Raw genomic sequence first — 14,952 nt, 5'->3', positions numbered from 1 at the left:
TTTCAGCTCATATTACCAATGTTTCTCCTCGTATTGTTCCATCCTTGCCCCTGTGGAGGGTCCCCCTTTCCAAATTTTGTACTTCTCTGACCCGGCACATCACTAAAGCTTTTACCCCTCCTACAGTTCTGAAATGCCTCTTCCTTGAGCACTTTTGTTATCACTCCCACTCCGTTCCCATCTTCACCGATGGGTCTAAGTCTGCTGACGTAGCACTAGCCCAGTGCCACTAGCCCGTAGCACTGACGTAGCAGTAGCCCACCGGTGTGGGCTACTCTGTTGTTTTTCCTGACCACACTTATATGTGTCGCCTTCCTCCGGAGGCTAGCATCTTCACAGCAGAACTTTATGCTGTTCTCCATGTTCTTCGTCTCCTACTTTCCCATTGTCAATCTTCTTTTGTGGTGGTAGTTGACTCTTGTATTGCCCTCATGGCGTTAGGGTCCTTTAATCCAGTCCACCCGGTGGTGGTCGAGAGTCAACATTGGCTATTTCTTATCTCCAGTAAATTTAAGTCAGTTGCATTTTGCTGGGTTCCCAGCAATGTTGGTGTCTCTTTAAATGAGCGTGCGGATGCTGCCGCTAAGGAAGCTATCCGCGCTTGTCCCATCTCTCGTAAAAGTATTCCTTATTCCGACTTTTACCCAGTTATTCATGCCTCCATCGTTGCCCGCTGGCAGAGTTGTTGGTCTTCTGTTATTGGTAACAAACTGCATACTCTTAAGAGTCGTGTGTCCCAGTGGCCTTCCTCCTGCCACCGGAACCGGCGGTGGGAAACGGCTCTGGCTAGGTTACGTATTGGCCATTCAGTCACTTAATGGAGCGCCGCCCTGCTCCTTATTGTCCACATTGCATTGTCCCTCTTACGGTCGTGCATATCCTTGTTGAATGTCGTGACTTCCAGGACGAGCGTGTGTCTTGTTTTCCGACCGTCCCTCGCGGTCGCTTGTCCCTCGATAGAATTCTTGGCGACTCGGATACTTTTGATATCGTTCGCCTTATGCGTTTCTGTTCTCGTATTGGCATCCTTGGTGATATTTAGCGCCCTCTGATTATCCCGCACATTTGATGGTGCTACATAGCCTTCCCGGTTTGGTGCCTTCTATTGATAATTACTTACTTTGCTGTCAGGGTGATGATTCGCCTCTCCTTCAACGCCGGTTTCAACTTGCGATTGATGCCGTGTCGTCTTGGGCCACCGATCATGGCTTCAAGTTCTCTACTACTAAGACTTGTGCCATGACTTTTACTCGGAAACGGATTGTTCTTCGTCCCTCGTTGCCACTTTATGGTCATCCCCTTGAGTACAAAGATTCCACAAAGCTTTTGGGGTTATTTTTTGAAACTCGTTTGTCTTGGTCTCCCCATACATATCTCTTACCTCCGTGTTGAGTGTTCTAAGGCCCTTACTCTCCTTCGGGTATTGTCCTATACTTCTTGGGGAGCAGATAGGCGCACTCTCCTTGCTTAACATTCCTCTCTCGTCCTGTCTAAGCTTGATTATGGTTGCCCTGCTTACTCGTCTGCTTCTCCTTCTACTCTTCACTGTCTTGATGCTTTGCACCATACTGGGTTGCGCCTCAGTTCTGGTGCCTTTCGTTCGACTCCCGTCCTCAGCTTGTATGTTGACACTGGCTTCCTGTCTCTGCAGGACCGCCGTGATCGCTACTGTCTTCGCTATCTTGCGCGGTTCTAGCAACATCCTTCCTCTCGCTTCTGTCATGCTTTAACATTTACCCCTCCTGCAGTTCCTGTTCCTCTTCTTCACCCAGTTCCTGTTCCTCTTCACCACCTCCCTCTTTCTGTCTGGCTATCTCGCTTACAGGATTCTCTTTCCGTTCGTATTTCTAATATTTCTCCTCGTGTTGTTCCTACTTTGCCTTCGTGGAGAGTCTCCCTTCCGCAGTTTTGTACATCCTTGACCCGCATCACTAAAGCTTTTACCCCTCCTACGGTTCTAAAACGCCTTTTCCTTGAGCACTTTTCTTCTCACTCCCACTCCGTTTCTGTCTTCACCGATGGGTCTAAGTCTGCAGACGGTGTTGGCTACTCTGTTGTTTTTCCTGACCACACCTATATGTGTCGCCTGCCTCCAGAGACTAGCATCTTCACGGCAAAACTTTATGCTATTCTCTATGCTCTTCGTCTCCTGCTTTCTCGTTGTCAGTCTTCCTTTGTAGTTGTTGTTGACTCTCGTAGTGCCCTCATGGCTCTCGGGTCCTTTAATCCGGTTCATCCAGTAGTTGTCGAGATCCAGCATTGGCTGTTTCTTGTTCACAGTAAATTTAAGTCGGTTGTTTTTTGTTGGGTTCCCAGCCATATTGGTGTTTTGTGAATGAGCGTGCGTGATGCTGCCGCCAAGGAAGCTGTCCGCTCTTGTCCCATCTCTCGTAAAGGTATTCCATATTCCGACTTTTACCCGGTTATCCATTCCTCCATCCTTACCCGTTGGCAGGCTTCTTGGTCATCTGTTACTGGTAACAGACTACGTACTCTTAAATGTTGTGTGTCCTCGTGGCCGTCCTCCTACCACCGTAACCAGCGATGGGAAACTGCTCTGGCGAGGTTGCGTATTGGCCATACTCGCTTAACCCATGGTCACTTGATGGAGCGCCGCCCTGCTCCTTATTGTCCTAATTGCATTGTCCCTCTTACGGTCGTGCATATCCTTCTTGAATGTCCTGACTTCCCGGACGAGCGTGTGTCTTGCTTTTCAACCGCCCCTCGCGGTCACCTGTCCCTCAATAGAATTCTTGGTGACTCGAATACTTTTGATATCGTTCGCCTTATGCGTTTTTGTTCTCGTATTGGCATCCTTGGTGATATTTAGCGCCCTCTGATTATTCCGCACATTTGATGGTGCTACATAGCCTTCCCGGTTTGGTGCCTTCTTTTGATAATTACTTACTTATGCTATTCTCTATGCTCTTCGTCTCTTGCTTTCTCGTTGTCAATCCTCCATCGTGGTTGTAGTTGACTCTCGCAGTGCCTTCATGGCTCTGGAGTCCTTTCATCCAGTCCATCCGGTGGCTGTCGAGATTCAACATTGGCTGTTTCTTATCTCGAGTAGATTTAAGACAGTCGAGTTTTGCTGGGTTCCCAGCCATATTGGTCTCTTTAAATGAGCGTGCGGACACTGCCGCTAAGGAAGCTATCTGCACTTGTCCCATCTCCTGTAAAGGTGTTCCTTATTCCGACTTTTACCCAGTTATTCATTCCTCCATCCTTGCCCGTTGGCAGAGTTGTTGGTCTTCTGGTACTGGTAACAAACTGCGTTCTCTTAAAGGTAATGTGTCCCAGTGGCCTTCCTCCTACCACCGTAACCGGCGATGGGAAACCGCCTAGCGTGTGTCTTGCTTTCCGACATTTCCTCGCGGTCACTTTTCCCTCGATAGAATTCTTGGTGAATCTGATACTTTTGATATCGTTCGCCTTGTACGTTTTGTTCTCATTTGATGGTGCTACGTAGCCTTCACGGCTTGGTGCCTTTTGATAATTATTTGTTCTCGTAGTAGCATCCTTAGGGATATTTAGCGCCCTCTGATTATTCCGCACATTTGATGGTGCTGCATAGCCTTCCCGGCTTGATGCCTTCTTATCATAATTACTTATACAAATGTGTCAATATTTTCAGATTTTTTTTTTAGGGAGCCATGGGTAAATTTAGTAATGGTGATGGAGTCAAGGGAGTGGGAGGACAGACTGGGTCTGAAGCTGGAGGAGGTAATGGAGAGGGGCAGTCAAGGGAATCAGTGGGGAGGGTAGAAACAAAGGAGCGCACCTCAGCAAGGGCAGCAACCGAGAGGCGAGAGTTAAATGAACCTCCATAACCAGGACGCAGCCAGTCCCCCAAACAAAGACCCAAAAGTGATTCCATGCACCTGCCAAACCTCCTGTTTATGGATGAAAAACAGTTTACACACAACTCGCAACTGATTTCGTTCGAACTTTTTTTTTTTTTTTTTTTTTTTTAAGATATATACAAGAGTTGTTACATTCTTGTACAGCCACTAGTACGTGTAGCGCGTTTCGGGCAGGTCCCTGGAATACGACCCCCTACGAAAAATCGTTTTTACAACCATGTACCCATTTTACTGTTGAGCTAAACAGAGGCTACAATTAAGGATTTGTGCCCAGTAAATCCTCCCCGGCCAGGATATGAACCCATGACGAAGCGATCGCGGAACGCCAGGCGAGTGTCTTACTACTACACCACGGAGACTGGAAGAAGTCTGGAGACTTCCGAAACAATTGCTTCATTGACGAATTTTGTTCGAACTACAACGTTGTAAATGCTTCACCCACGTACTACAAATAATCGCCAACAGAACCTAAACATCTAACCTACCCTATGCCAATATGCTAATATATTATAACATTAACGTATATTTGAGAAAATTCCTCCCTCCCCCCCTTTCCCTGTCCAGCCCTTTGTTGCCGTGTGAGGGGGCTGGGTGGGCGGCTGCCGGAATGTAATGCTCCGTGGGACCGTCATCTGACCTTTTATGGCCTTATGCTCCTGCTGCTGTCCTCACGAATTCTGCTGGACGACTTTTCACTTATGTTTCGTTGTTCTCCCCTCCCTTATGTTTCGTTTTTCTCCCCTCCCCCCTTCTTTCTAATTGTCATTTCCTGCCGACCTTTTGCCGGTTTTGATTATTCTTTCGGCCTTTTGTTTTGAAGCCCGGGTGTTTGAGGAGTAGTACTCTTGCACCCATAGAACTGTAGTACCCAAGGTCGAGAGCGAGGGGACCCTTTTGTTGTCGATCTTCCTTTCGTCACTGAACCAGATCTCGATGGACTGACGGGTCTTAAGGTGGCATTTGTGGGGCATATACTCACGACGCACCCCCTTGGGGGGGGGGGAACCCCAGCTAGATCGGCAACATGCCTCTTGTTGGGTATCCTGCCTCTAATTGTGGCTCTGTGGTGGGTGTTGGGGCACATTTGTGAATGAAAGTCTGACCTCTCGTTGTATGTCTAATTCTGTTCCTCTTATACTGGAGGTAGGTCAGGCTCGTGGGGTGGGCGACCAAGCACTAGACTCGGACCATGTTGAAAGACTGCTCTGTAGCCCCCGCTGCCTTGGGCCCCGACCTTGCTCCTCCTTTGACCCTCCTCTTTGACCCGTCCATGTTTACATGTTTTTTCTTTAATCTCATTAATTGCCTAGGTTGCCTAGCCTAGCCATACTCCCTTACTCCATTGTACCCCTGTAAGCCCCTTTTGTGTTTGTTTTGTACAGTATTGTGTATATATTTTTCCCTATTCTATAGCTTTTTTCTACTTATTTCTGATTCTACAATCAGCTTCTTTTATGCAGTCAAGTATAGACCCAGAACTTAACCTCTTATCCACTATCTATGACAATAATCACTTTAATGATCTAAATTGCAGATATTTTGCAGCACATGATGTAAACAATGTATTAACTCATAATCACAATATCTCTGTAATCAATTTGAACGTTAGATCCCTAGGTAAACACTTCGATGATGTTAGTGCCTTGATTGAAACTATTGGCAACAAATTCTCTTTTATTATACTTACTGAAACATGGTTGAAAGAGGATACTACTCAACTCTTTAACATGCCTAACTACTCAGCAATTCACAACTGTCGTCAACTTCAGAGAGGTGGTGGCACTGCTCTTTACTACCACCAAGAACTAACATGCTTAAAAGAAATTAGAACTAGAGACTGCTATGGGGAGTATATCTTCGCCAGCTTCAGAGTCAAGGGTGCCGAGTCTGTCCTGTCTGTGGGTGCAGTCTATAGAATTCCCAACACTGATGTGTCTGTATTCAACTCAAACCTTAGAAATCTAATACTTGATAACAGACTGAACAAAAACCACCTAATTATCGCAGGGGACTTTAATATTGACCTCTGCGAGCCAGAACACCCTACTGCTGTTAGCTTCCTCAACTGTATGAATTCCTGCCTCCTCATACCCTTAATCACTAGACCTACTAGAATCACTGATAGCACTGCCACGACTCTAGATCACATCTGGACCAACATAACCTCTCCGCTTACTTCAGGTATAATCACCGATAGCACTACAGACCACTACCCCACATTTCTCTTAACTAACATTAGCAAACCACCTCTAGAAACAAGGGAGTTAAGCTTTAGGCTGCACAATGAAACTGCTATAAACAATTTTATAACTGCTGCTGATAATGTCAACTGGGAGTCCGAATTAGGTAACATAGGGGACATCAACCTAGCAGTACAATCTTTTCTACAAACAACTCTTAGCCTTTATAACACCCACTGTCCTAGGCTTACAAAACAAGTCACAAGCAAAAGGCTTAACAATCCTTGGCTTACAAAGGGAATACTGAAATCCATTAACAAAAAACACGACCTTGAGAAGAAGTATAGGTTAGGAATTGTCTCCAAAGAATTCTCAAAGAATTACTCATTATTGCTAACTAAGATAATTAGACGAGCCAAAACTAATTACTACGAAGATAAATTTACTCAAATAAAGAGCAACATTAAACAAACTTGGAGCACAATTTCACAAATATTGGGATCAAAGAAATCTTTAAATAACAAACCGACTCTCCTGTCTAATAACGATGGTCAGCTTTCAGCCTCTGATTCTGCTATTGAGTTCAATAGGTTCTTCTCTTCCATTGGTTCATCCCTTGCAAATGATATTCCATCTTCCAGTACTGACATTAAGGACTATCTTACAGGTAACTATCCACAGTCTCTGTACCTAAAGCCTATTAACTCCACTGACGTCAATGAGATAATCCTTTCCCTTAAAACCAAGTCTGGTGCCCTTGAGGAGATACCAACTTTAATTTACAAAAAAGCCTCCAGATCTTTAGCCCCTGCTATTGCTTTGCTCTTCAACAAGTCACTTGAACTCCAAACCTTTCCAGATATTCTAAAAAAAGCGAGAGTAACGCCTGTCCACAAATGTGGTGACCCCACAGATGTTAACAACTACAGACCTATATCAATCCTGCCAAACTTGTCAAAAATTTTTGAAAAACTTATATACAAGCAGCTTTACTCATATCTAGCCAAACTCAATATACTTAGCCCTTGCCAATATGGCTTCAGACCCAAAAAAAGCACTAACGATGCACTTATTAGTATGCTTAACTCGATTCATACAGCTCTTGATAAAAAGGAGCTCCCTGTTGGGTTATTTGTGGACCTGCGTAAAGCTTTTGATACTGTCAACCACCAAAACCTTCTTCTTAAATTACATCATTATGGAGTCAGAGGACACTCCCTACAATACCTCGAGTCCTACCTTACTGACAGGCTCCAATATGTTTCTGTGAATAATACAATTTCTCCCACACTACCCATCAACATTGGTGTTCCTCAGGGCAGCATACTTGGCCCTCTCCTCTTTCTCATCTACATTAATGACCTTCCAAATGCCTCCCAACACCTCAAACCAATTCTATTTGCTGACGACACAACCTTCATTTACTCCAGTCCTGACCCTCTTGCTCTAAATGCCACAGTAAATACTGAGCTAAATAAAGTCCATCTTTGGCTAACTGCCAACAAACTCACCCTTAACATTGACAAAACCTTCTATATTCTGTTTGGCAATAAATCCTCTAGTCTTATAAATCTCAAAATAAACAATACCCAAATTTGTAACAAATTAGATGGCAAATTCCTTGGCATTCTCATTGACCACAAACTGAATTTCCAGGGACACATTCTAAATATATCAAAAAAAGTTTCAAAAACTGTGGGCATTCTTTCTAAGATCAGATATTATGTACCACGCCCTGCTCTGGTGACTCTCTATTACTCCCTTATCTATCCTTATCTCAACTATGGTATTTGTGCTTGGGGTTCTACTACCCAAAATCACTTACGTCCTCTAATTACCCAACACAAAGCCGCTATTAGAACAATATCCAACTCTGGCCCCAGACATCACTCGGTACCCCTACTCAAATCTCTTAATATGTTAGATATTAAGTCACTGCACATTCTCTCATGTGTATTATACATATATAAAACGCTAAACTATAATGCCAATCCTGATCTTAAAAGCTTCATAGAAGGTTGTAACAGAACCCATGAGCACCACACCAGAAATAAATACAGTTTTGATATTCCTAGAGTACGTCTTAATCAAACTAGAAATGCTCTGCAAATCAAGGGGCCCAGAATGTGGAATGACCTTCCCAACCATGTTAAAGACTGTACCTCTCTCAACCAGTTTAAGATAAAAACTAAACACTACCTAATAAATTCCCTGTAATCTACCTCACTCCTCTATTGTCAACCCATGTCTGTTTATTTTCTTTTTTTTTTCTTTTTTTTTAATCAACACTGTTTGTCAACCTATTGTATTTGTGCTGCTTTTTCAGTCATGTTCCCCCTTTTTTTTTTTATCTTTATTTGTATTTGTTCTCAACTTCTTTTATTCTTTATGCTCAATTAGTATTAAGTTCTAGATATTAATGTTTTTCTTGCCCGAAACGCATTGCGTAATAGTGGCTTTAGGCATTGTATGTACTAGCTCTATCTATATATCAATCCATTAATGTAACATCACTTGTATGTATATACCTTACCTGAATAAACATCTGAATCTGAATCTGAATCCTGACTACTCCCCTCAGCTCCCCTCTCTCTGTGGATGGGTCGAGCCACAAGCCCCCAGTAGTGACCACCTCGTCCCCTGGCACGGCTCAGTCTCTCACTACTGCGCCTTTTAACCCCTCTCTGGGGTTTCTCAATGCCGGCCCCGCCCCGGCCGCACTCGCTTGATCCCTTCCCGTAGTGATGTGTACCAGGCCTTGTTTGGTCCTACTTTGTGGGCCAAATACTTTGATATCCTCCCTTTGGATTCTACACCTCCTGATGATTTCTAACTCCATGAAAGACTGAAAGACTGCTCTGTAGCCCCCGCTGCCTTGGGCCCCGACCTTGCTCCTCCTTTGACCCTCCTGACTACTCCCCTCAGCTCCCCTCTCTCTGTGGATGGGTCGAGCCACAAGCCCCCAGTAGTGACCACCTCGTCCCCTGGCACGGCTCAGTCTCTCACTACTGCGCCTTTTAACCCCTCTCTGGGGTTTCTCAATGCCGGCCCCGCCCCGGCCGCACTCGCTTGATCCCTTCCCGTAGTGATGTGTACCAGGCCTTGTTTGGTCCTACTTTGTGGGCCAAATACTTTGATATCCTCCCTTTGGATTCTACACCTCCTGATGATTTCTAACTCCATAGGCACCTTGTTGATTCTGTAGATGCCTCTGTTACTTTCAATCCCTTCCGTCTTGGTACACGTGTCGTTGCTGTTGTTCCTCAGGATGCAGCCACCTGCTTTTGCCGCCTTATCCTGCCTTGGTGAGACCCCTGTTCGGGTCTCCAAGAACGCTCGGTTGAATGCCAGTGTTGGCACTATTCTCCTTCCACCCCATGTTGCAACCAGTGTTAGGACTACAGGATTGCCAAGAAGATATTCGCCATATCCTCGAAGCCCAGGGCCATTCTGTCCTCCAGGTAGACACGTTTACTTGTCCCCCTCGTGGTCGTCACCGTCAGCCCCTTCGGGTTGTGAAGATTACCTTTGACGGTAGAACCCTTTCACCCTCTGTCATTCTTGCTGGTGCCAGGTGCTCCGTCCAGGAGTACATTCCCTCTCCTCGGCTCTGTAATAAGTGCTGGAGGTTTGGGCATGGTGCCCTCCGGTGCTCCAGTACTGTTTCTCTCTGTTCCCATGTGTGGGGACGAAGGCCACTAAGTCGGAGTGCACTTCTTCCCTGCCTCACTGCCTCAGTTGCGGCGAGGCCCACCCTACCTTCTCCCACGCGTGTGTACATTACAAACTTGAGGCAGCCATCCTCACCTTGAAGCACCGGGAACGTTTGTCTTTTCCTGAGGCGAGGTGCCAAGTTCGCCGTCTCCCCTCTTTCGCTGGTGTCTCTCATGCTCGCATGTTGCCACGCCACCTGTCAGTGCGGGTTGATGTCCATTGCTCTCCCAGCGGCCATCGTGTTATTTGCTCTCGTTCTGCTTCTCCTGTTGAGATGCTTGAGTCTGTTGCCCAGTACATTGTTGTTGGGATGCTTGTCAGTCAGAAGCGAAAGCCTGGCTCCTCTCCTTCCTCCTCCCCGGCAGGTAAGACGGCTTCGCTTTCTTCCTCGCCCCCCTACCTCTGACACTTTCGCTCCATCCCCTCCCGTTTCGGTGGTTACGTCCCGTTCCTGCTATGAAGGTTTCTTAGGCCCCCACTTCCCTCTCGGTTGCTGCCCTTGCTGAGGTGCACTCCCTGGTTTCTGCCCCTCGTACTGCTGTCATTGACCCTCAATTGTCCCCCCCCCCCTCCTCCTCCGAACCCCCTGCTTGTTCACCTCTGGTCGGTCCTCCCGCTCCCTTCCCGCCATCCTTACTCAGTTTACCCATGCCCCCTAACCATGACTTCGATGATCCTGATCCTGCGCTACTTTAACGTGCTGTGTTCCCTTTTACCTTTTGTTTCTTCATTGTCCTCTGTTGCTATCCTTTCTCTTATTGTCAATGTCTATTCTTCAATGTAATATTTGCGGATATTACGCCAATTTCCATGAACTCCAACTTCTGATTTCGCAGTTTTCGCCCCTTTGTGTCTGTGTCCAGAAGCCGATGCTTGGTGCTCGTCCTGGTTACTTCCGTGGTTACCCCCCCCCCCCTTTTGCTTCTTGGGGGTGGAGGCCTGGTCGAGGACCGGGCCGCGGGGACACTAAAGCCCCGAAATCATCTCGAGATAACCTCAAGATGCTACATAGCCTTCCCGGTTTGGTGCCTTTTGATAATTACTTGAGAAAATTTCCGTTTTGAATGAACAGCATGTTAAAATCGATGAATGCGTCTATGGGACCGACCGCTGGACGTAATGGACTTTAGTCGAGGATGGGGGGGGGGGAGCAACCACCAAAATGGGAGGGACTGCAGCAATAGAGCCGGAGTTGGAGGAAGAAAGCAAAGCCTTTTTGCTTGCCGAGGTGGAGGAAAGAGAGAAGCCAGGCTTACGTTTCTGACTCGAGAGTCAAGTGTGCCAGCAGCAACGTACTGGGCAACAGTCTCCATAGTCTCCACAGGAAAAGGAGAACAGGAACTGCCGACATGAAGAAAATCCAAAATCAGATATTATGTTCCTAACTCTGCTCTCCTCTCACTATATTATGCACTAATTTACCCCTATCTTAATTATGGTATCTGTGCATGGGGGTCTACCACTGCAAACCACCTTAAGCCCATCATCACACAGCAAAAATCTGCTATCAGAATGATAACTAACTCAGCTTTCAGACAACACTCAGCTCCCTTGTTTAAATCCCTAAACTTGCTAAATATTAACTCCCTCCACACATTCTCTTGTGTCAACTACATTTACAAAACCCTGTTCTTAAATGCAAACCATGCTCTGAAACTCTCCCTGGACAGATGTAATAGGACCCATTATCACCACACCAGAAATAAATATCTCTGATATCCCCAGGGTCAAACTTAATCTGTGTAAACACTCTATGCAAATTAAGGGACCTAGTTTATGGAACTCACTCCCTAGTGAATTGAAAAACTGTAAAACTTTTGCCTTATTTAAAAGCAAAACCAAAAAGTACCTAACTTCATCTTCTTAGTTTCCTACACTGAGCTTTAAATTTGCTCTGTACCTAGTGTTACCCAATCTCCTAATTTTTATGTAATTTCAAACAACCTTATCATTGTGTTCATTGCTGTCTTCTTTTATGTGCTAGCCATATGCTGTATTGTGACTACCAATTTTTGTCAACTACCATTCAAGCTGTCATTGCAACCAATCTTATATTGTTTCTGCTGTATTATGCCTACCAATTTTTTTGTCAACTACCATTCAAGCTGTCATTGCAATCAATCTTAGCTACCTATGTGCTTTAATATACTGTACCTACAATTTTCTCTCATCTTTTTTTTCATTTCATGTAATCTGTTATCATTTTTTGACTATAATTTTGCAAGTATTTACCTCCTTAAAATTTTCTTAGATTAAGGACCTGCCCGAAACGCTGCGCGTGCTAGTGGCTTTACAAGACTGCAATTACCATATTTGTATCCTCACATTCCTTATGTACATTCTTGTATATGCATAAATAAAATAAAATAAAATAAGAGTGCTGGGAGGATAATTGACAGGTGGCGTGGAGGGCCAAGAAACGTGGGGGTGGGGGAAAGACGGCAGACTGGAAAGGAAGAACACCAGATGGAGAACCAGGACGATGACCTCGTGGTTCAGAACGCAAAGGAGCAGGGTCTGTGAGCGTGTCCGGGTCCAAGGCCTGAAAACTGTTTAAGACCGAGAAAGGACGGAAGGTATTCCGATGGAACGCAACACATGAGCGTAAGATATATTAGAGAGGGAAGAGCTAGTGGACTTGGCGTCTTGCCTCGGGAAAAAGACAAACGAGCTCGGTGCTTCAACTTAAAAGATGGTTTCCTCAAATTTGTAGTGTACACACGCGCGGGTAAAGGTAGGGTGGACGTAACTGGGACAATAAGTCTGGGAAGAGTCGTCCCCACACATAGGGCATAGACACATTGCACTTGTGCATTTGTGGGCACCATGCCCAAATTTCCAGCACTTATTGCAAAGTCTAGGAGAGGGAATGTACTCCTGAACGGAGCAGCATCTGGCACTAGCAAGAATTATAGAAGGCGGAAGGGTCCTACTATCAACAGTGATCTTCACAACTCAAGAAGCTGGTGACGATGACCACGAGAGGATCGAGTGAAGTTATCAACCTGGAGGACAGAATGGCCTTGGGCCTCAAAGATATGTTTAATATCCTCGTGGCAGTCTTTCAGGTCCCTAACACCTGTCACATCATGGTGCAGAACAGTGCCAATACTGCCATCTAACTAGATAATTTTTGGAAATCCCTAACAGGGGTGGGGTCGCATTGTCCAATGGGGCTAAGCGGGACAGCTGCTTTCAGAGTAGCAGCAGCAGCGACACGTAACAAAACGGGTGGAGTTAAAAGTAACAAGAGGCATCCACCGAATCAACAAGGTGTTTATGGAGGGAGAAATCATCAGGACGTGTAGAATCCAGATGGTTGAGATAAAAATATTTAGTCACTATAGTATACCCCCTTGCCCAATAGGAATAAAACCTGCTGGGTTGTTCAGCCTGTCATTTGTACCCAGACACAACAGCTTATCAAACAAGATTAACATTTGTCAAGTTTTAATAACGTAAGTTATCATGGGGGTGTAAAGTAATTATCAAGAGGCCAAGCTGGGATGGCTGTCCACCATCAAATGTTCTGGATATTCAAAAGGCCACAAATATCACCAAGGATGTCTATGCGAGAACAAAAACTCATAAAGGGAGCGATATCATAGGCACCAATATTCGCCAAGAATTCTATCCAACAGGCTGTTGCTTGGAGCGGCTGGTTGCATCCTCGGGTCAGTAATTCGACCTGGGGGGGGACCTCGATATAAACCTAACATGTGAATACACTCTGGCCTCCTGTTCCCTGACAATGAATTATTGAATTATAAGTTGGAAAAAGCGGAGTGTATAAATCACTTGAGCAAGAGACTTTCAACAGTTACTTCCAGAAAACAGCCGTGGAAGTGAAGGAAACAAAAGGCAAGACTAGAAGGGTTTCACTGGCACAGAGTAAGCTCGCCAACAACAATACTGAAGCTGGCATCGTGCTTCACAAAACTAATCAGGGACAATGTAAACGGATTGAAAAACAAATGAGAAATACCTGCCTGTCCAGACTGTCCCATGCGACGTTCACAGACGAAAAGCCATTTCACATGTACTGCCCTCGTTCCACACCACGAGGAACATAGCCGGTAGGCTATACATGAAATACGCTGCAAGGCCACTGCAAGGAGTGGGCTCTAAGGTCCCAGAATCCCCAAAAAATGGATCATGCCCAAATAAGGTCTGAAGTCTGGGAGATTTAATATAATCTTGTACCTGAAGACATGAGAAAGTGTCTAAAGAAAAAAAAAAAAAAAAAAAAAAAAAAAAAAAAAAAAATTCAAATGAGTCTACACCACCAAGTTTGGAAACTTTCCCCCAGACAGATTTGCTGGCCGCACCATGATTAATTTTTAGCATGGCAACAGCTATGAACTACAACATCAGGTATTCGAATGGGTACCTTGCCAGCATCAATTTATGGTCATTCTTGGTGACCTAAAGCAGGGTCTTGCCAATGCAGAACAAAGCTAGGCAGGCGGGTGCTCCCCGAGAAGGGACAACAACTACACTCGAGTCAATCCAGATGGGAGTTAAAGGCCTGGTCGCCCACCTCATGAGCCAGTGTTAAGAAAAAGACTAGTTTATTTTATAATTTTTTCAAGTTTGGGTTACAGAGTCAAAGGATCCACCCATCAGGGCAGCATAGGAGGCCGAGCGCTGGCCAGTGCAGGAAGGGTGCGTCGATCCTAGCAGTGCCCACCTTTTTAACAAGCAAGTTACTGCATCTATATTCTTCTTCCCGGTCTGAAGACCCCTTCCTCCCTCTTGCCCCACCCAGGACACCTAATCAATCTCTAAAGGCAGCGCCTCACAGGCGACCCCGTGGAGAGGATCGCCTGTTGGAGAGGGGACCAAGACAACCCTCACCAGCTCCAGTGAGTCATACGCAAGCTCCTTTACGCATGACATCCAAATAACTGAAAATATAACCGATAGCACTATCTCTGCAGATTTTGAAAGAGAAAGGCAGTGCGCCATCAGCAGAAACACTGTATATTGTGGAGAAAACACTTGGACACTGGGAGAGTTATCAGAAGCACTTAAAATCGGTAGATATAGCTTCCCTACGAGAGGGAGGGAGCAAAACATTGCCTATAGACCAGTTGCACTAATGAAAGAATGATCAGAAGTCAGATCTCCAGTTTTATGGTGACCAATTACCTCCACAACCCAGGTCAACATGGATTTAGAGAAAGAAGATAACT

The sequence above is a fragment of the Procambarus clarkii genome, chromosome 40 (genome assembly GCF_040958095.1).
Source record: "Procambarus clarkii isolate CNS0578487 chromosome 40, FALCON_Pclarkii_2.0, whole genome shotgun sequence".
Classification (NCBI taxonomy): Eukaryota; Metazoa; Arthropoda; class Malacostraca; order Decapoda; family Cambaridae; genus Procambarus; species Procambarus clarkii.
The sequence above is the reverse complement of the archived record's forward strand: the minus strand, read 5'-3'. Positions refer to the sequence as shown.